Genomic DNA, 5,946 nt, shown 5'->3' on the forward strand with positions numbered 1-5,946 from the left:
GGGGTGTCAAACTCCAGTCCTCGAGGGCCGGTGTCCTGCAACTTTTAGAAGTGCCTCTGCTGCACCACACCTGAATAGAATAATTAGGTCATTAGCAAGGCTCTGGAGAACTGAGGAGGTAATTAAGCCATTTGATTCAGGTGTTTTGTACCTGTGGCACATCTAAAAACTGCAGGACAGCGGCCCTTCAGGACTGGAGTTTGACACCCCTGTATTAGAGCATAGCAGAGGGTGATATCAAAATAAACAGCAGGAGGCAGAGTTGTAAACATTTGCTCTCAACTTCCAAGCATAAGAAAAGGCATTTATTGTCTGCATCTATTTTCCTGTGACCCTAAACCGCTCTAATTCTTTCCAGTAAGCGCTCTAATTTAGCAAGAAATTACTTCATGTCTCAACTAATAAAGTGCCTCTCTTTACACACAAGAATAAACACAATAATTAAACTTAAATTAAGGTGCAACAAGACAAGAGTCAAAGTGAAAGATGTATTATGATAAATGGTGAACTCTAAAATTGTGTTTTTTAAAATTTCACTTTATTTTCACCAGAATTCCCTACTGCTTTCACCTTACAAGGTATCAATTAAAACACCTCAATAAAATAGTTCAAAACAGTTTGCAGCATCAAAATCAAAATTCTGGCCGATTATCTTTGATTAGATGATCCACAATAGTTGGAATAGATATTATTACAATTTGAAAACTTTTCATGGGAATTATAGGATATTACCAGGACATAACCCTGCAAGCTTCTCAGCTCGACGCGGGAACAACAAAGCACAGGAGGACGGGAAGTCATGCATAAGAAAACTGCCAAAATCAAAACCCTAATTTTGGCCAGTGGTTTTAAAACTGTGTAAAAAGAGGCCCAACTCATAAACTGGCATGTTTATGCATGACTTTTAGGCACGTTTGGCTTCCCAAAGAAGGCGATGGTGCGGTTATTTCAGTTCCAAAACCACTCGAAAGTTATTAGAAAGAAGAAAAAAAAACGCGCGACCCTCGAGCACAAAGCTTTTTTTCCCGTGCGAGGATTAAACAAACCGCGTAATATCCAAACATAGATATAAATATTTTGTTTTGTTATAGAAAACAGTTAACCTTTGTGCGTGCGAGGCTTGAGGCAAACAATACAAGTTTTTCGTGTGTGGGGTCAGTTGGACCCCATTTCTGGACACAAGGGTTAAATATGAAAACCATTCATGTACATAATATATTTACTCAATAATATTAGCAAAACCTGCTAATCCAGGAGCCTGGAGGTTAACTGCATGTAATGGAGGTGTGGCCTCAGTCAGCAGTGTGCCAAATGCATGTGATTGAGGAATAAAATAGGTATGTGTGCTTGCATAACATCTGGTTGCTTTCGTCAACATTATGCTCAAATATATCATTAAAATACCTATTAAGATACATTCTTTATGACATAAGATTCCCAATTTCTTCAGTAAAATTCCCATGGAAAGCTTCCAACTTCAAAACCACAACCAATGTTTTAAGGCAGACCAGAGTTCACTCATTTAGTCTAGACCAAAGTTTGGAAAAGGGTTCAGGCCAAACAAAAAGTGCCCAAATAAACACCTCATCTGTACTATTGCTAGAGTTTGAGATGGTGGAAACACAAAGAACTGGTGCTAAGCAAGGACTAGCAACAAAGAGACAATATAGAGTGGAAAACTCTTAGAGCTAGTTGAGGTAGTTCCTTTCTGAGGTGTCTGCACTAAAGGAAGGTTCAGTGTCGTTCATAGAACTGCTTTCATAGAACAGATTTGTATTCCTACTCCAGTACATAAACCTTACCATTGTGCCCTTGGTATGTAAGCAAAAAATGCTAAACTGAACTTCTACTGATCCAGACAATCCAGTCAGTCCAATCAATGCTTCTTTGTGTAGGTAAGTAGGTTCAACCTCACCTTATGTCCTTCACCCCTGAATGGCCACGCCCACTTTTGGGGGAACCAGATGCTTTGATTTGAATGGGGTGTTTGGTGAACTGGCCTCACTGTCTTAAGGTAACCATGCTAGATTATTAATATCAAGAAAAACTAAATCATCCGGACATTCACTAAAGTCTTTCTGGGGTTCTACATCGACTTTGATCCCTTCACTTCAGAGTTTTTCTTTACAATGTGCCCAATTAGCAACCAGAGAGAACATCATGTATTTGTGTCCTGGTGTGGTGTTTTAGTCAAGAGACCAATTCAGTTCAACCCCCAACAGGTTGAAGATACTGCCTTTTAAATTGTAGCATCTCCCAAAAGTTGCCGTTGACATTGTGCAGGGGGTTAAATACACAGGGGTGAGGAACCAACCTTTTTGCCTCTAAATAAGTGGCAGTGAAACCTGCGTGGGATCTTATTCGAGTCCTCTTGTGGAGTACTGGAACTCAGGAGGTTTCTGGCCGCTCTAGTTGGCCGCAAATATTTTACTTGACGAATGAGGCTCCCGGATCTTTGGGTAATTTTTGGCCGAATGAGGCGTCTGATGGCGTCAAAGGGGGAGAAAGTGGTGAAATCGAAACACTTCAGGGTTAGCTTCTTCTTCTAGACAAGTTCTCCTGCGGTCAGTTTGGCTTTTCAGGATCTCAGAGTTCGTACAAGTCAGTCAATCAAACTACCTACTCTGAAAATCACCCGACGAGTTGATCAGTTACGTTCTTTATCTGACTAGCAAAGAGTCAGTGTGCAAGGAGTGTGAGGAGTTTTTAAAGGGCTGATCCATCCACTTTTATGCTGTTTTCCCTATTTTCAAATGGCGCCTTCTAGTCAATCATCTTTCCCCCCCTTTTTTTACTAGCGATAGGACAAAAACAAGACATTAATCCAAAGTTGAATCGCTGAGAAAGTATTGCATTAACAACATGGTTGTTGTTTTCTAATGGCTGATCTGTTCTAATACTTTTAGCGGTGGAAACATTGTATAAGTCACTCCTCTTCGGCATCAGATAAAAACCGTTAAATCTGGCCCAGTTGGACGACCCTTGACCCTTCTTTTAAGGCCTCCCAGATGGGAGAAGACATTCTCTGCCCACACGTTTGGCTTCCCCCCCTTAATCATTAGCTGACTGAGTCCTGTGGATCTATGCAGATGAACCCCCCGCCTCAAATCTCCCCAGCCGCTGTTCTTCGCCTCCTCTAGTCCTTTCTGTTGTAAATATGTCCTGAGGATGTGGGATCCCCTAAAAGTCGCCCCTTTCTGCCTCTCCTGGCCCTCCCTCCCCCACCCGTTGGAATCTCTGTGTTTTCCGTTCGGCTCCTTGGTTTTTGTCTGTTTTTTGAGATTTTTGCCACATTTTTCTGTTGTCTAAAGCAGTGGTGTGAGTTGATGAGTAGGACAAAGTTGGATGCTTAAAGGGATGACATAAAGAGGTCTTTAAAAATATATAGATATATATGAATATATATAAATGAAAAAGACAAAGCTTGAAATGAGAAAAGGTTTAAATATAGAGAAAAAAAATATGATAAAAGTTGTCATATTGTCATACTAGAGATGCTTTAGTTTGCTATTTTACTTTCTTTTTTTTTCTACAAAAGACTTGGATGAAAATTATTTATAAAAATGCGTCCCACAAGTCATGACCTTTTTTGGACGTGAAACGAATACATTTATTAACATTTTGTTCAAAAGAAAATAAATATAAATTATGTTAAACATGACTTGTGTTTGTGTCTTTTTAATATCAGAGGTCCAAGTGTTTGGTGCAAATGTTAAAGCCATTACATTGGATATATTTGTATTTAAATACATTTACTTATATGGGTGAATCTCATTGAGACACATGGTATTTTAAAACTTACAAGATAATCATACATAATTTTCTATTTTCTCTAGCAATTTTGATTGCTATGTTTAATAGTAAGAGTACAGGGAACTGTTTCCAGAATTTAAACAATTAAGATTTTGCTGTGATTGGCATCAGAAATATTCCACTCTTTGCTCTTGCGGATAGATTTTTGACCAAATATTTATGTATGCTACATATTGAGCTGATATATGATTAAAGAAAATCCTCAAAAGTCAGTTTGACTAAAGCAGCAAGTATGAGAATTTAAAGTAAACAAAATTGGAAAAATAGTAACTGCACTGTATTTCTTTTCATTTTTTTTTTACTTCAATCGTATTTTTTATTGTTTTCGTTGTATTGTCTTCACCATTATTGATCTTTTAATCAATCATCCCCTGCATCTTCTGCTTTCCAGAGCTGCTGAGGAAAATCTATACCCACATAAAAGATTAAAACCCCAACTGTGACACCAAAAACATGTTTGTTGACGACTATTTTGGACGTTCTGAATTCGGCCGTCCCCTTCTAGGTATTTTGAAAGCCTGTTTACCAAGTAATGAGAGAATAAACTCTCCAGGGATGATATTCATGAGTGAAATAGTAATTTTCCTCAAACTGAATTCTTGCAACAGCATGAAATGCCTCATGCTGGCCTTTAGAAGCATGGCTGGTTTAAAGACATTCCCTTTTCCTTTAGATAGAAGCGGACAGCTGTGCCTTGACCTGAGAAGCTGCATCTCTGCTGCTGTGCCAAGGCAAAGGGATACTCTGAGAACAGCGACGTCTGTATTCTGTACAGAGAAGACAGACGGTTTAAGAGTGGTGTGAAATATTAAACTGTGAAAGCCATCAATAAGAGAAGTGGCCTCAGGCATCAGGTGTTTAAAGGCTGTAGCTCAGGAGTCAGCAATGAAAAAGCTCTCACTGTGTCCTTTATATTGCCACCTTCTGGAGAATAATAACAATAGCTTAACAGTGAAATGGGATGTTTAATTTATGCCAGCACAAGAGGGCTGTACATTCATATGTGCATTAAAAAACTTAGTACAGATTTATATTAATTCTGACTTTAATGTTCTAACCAGGGGCTGGCCTTTAGGGGGGTCTTGAAGAGACCGCTGCACTGAATCCCATTGAAAACCTCCTGGTTATTCCACCAAATATTGATGTCTGAACTCTTCCTGAATTAAAACCTTAGTTTAGTTGTTTCTAAATGAATATAAACTTCTTCTTTTTTTTGCACTATTTTACTGCATCTTTTTTGTTAATTTTATCATTTCTCATTTTCTGAAAATAAACACTAAATATGTATATGCTTGGAATTTCAGAGACATGTCAGTAGTTCAGTAATGTTAATTTTATTTAAACATGTACCTATAAAGACTAAAATAAGATAACTGATCATTTTTTCCAGAGCTGTAAATATGTGAAACAGAATCAGACGACATCATACCTGCCAACATCTGCTAACATTAATGAGAGACAAGCAGCTGTGGAGTGACACAGTCCTAGTGGGGCCCGCTGCCCTGGAAATTAAAATATAATCTACTCAGAACTATGCATTTCATTTGAAGAACATTTTATTAAATTCATACGATTAATAAACCTAAAACCAGTTTATTATCAAAGTAGAAGTTCAGATTAATGACTGGTTCTCTATGTGTCATTCACCTGAACTTTATTTGAAAATAAAATGTAGAAATTGAATTACTCTGATTTTTATCTGAATGTTATGTGGCTGTTTGCCTTTTTTCTTTAAATAAGAATGTATGTTCATCTATGGAAAAGTAGAAATTATGAGTCAGAGTTTTATGATTTCAGTTCACAGTTTATGAAGTGGGTCTATCATAATTTCAGTAAAAAACACCTTTCTGATCACAAAGAAACAGCTTGACTTTCTGCAGTGTTCTTTAGTTTTACCTTAATTAACAGGACAGGAGACCAGCGGGACTCACCATGAAGCCCAGAAAGAAGGTGAGGAGAACAACAGGACTCACTATGAAGCACTAGAGGTCAGCCCAGAGACCAACAGGACTCGCTACAAAGCCACAGAAGCAGGCCAGGAGACCAACAGGACTCGCTATGAATCCTAGAGGTCAACCCGGAGACCAACAGGACTCGCTACAAAGCCACAGAAGCAGGCCAGTAGACCAACAG

Source organism: Poecilia reticulata, linkage group LG2, assembly GCF_000633615.1.
Source record: "Poecilia reticulata strain Guanapo linkage group LG2, Guppy_female_1.0+MT, whole genome shotgun sequence".
In the NCBI taxonomy this organism is placed as follows: domain Eukaryota; kingdom Metazoa; phylum Chordata; class Actinopteri; order Cyprinodontiformes; family Poeciliidae; genus Poecilia; species Poecilia reticulata.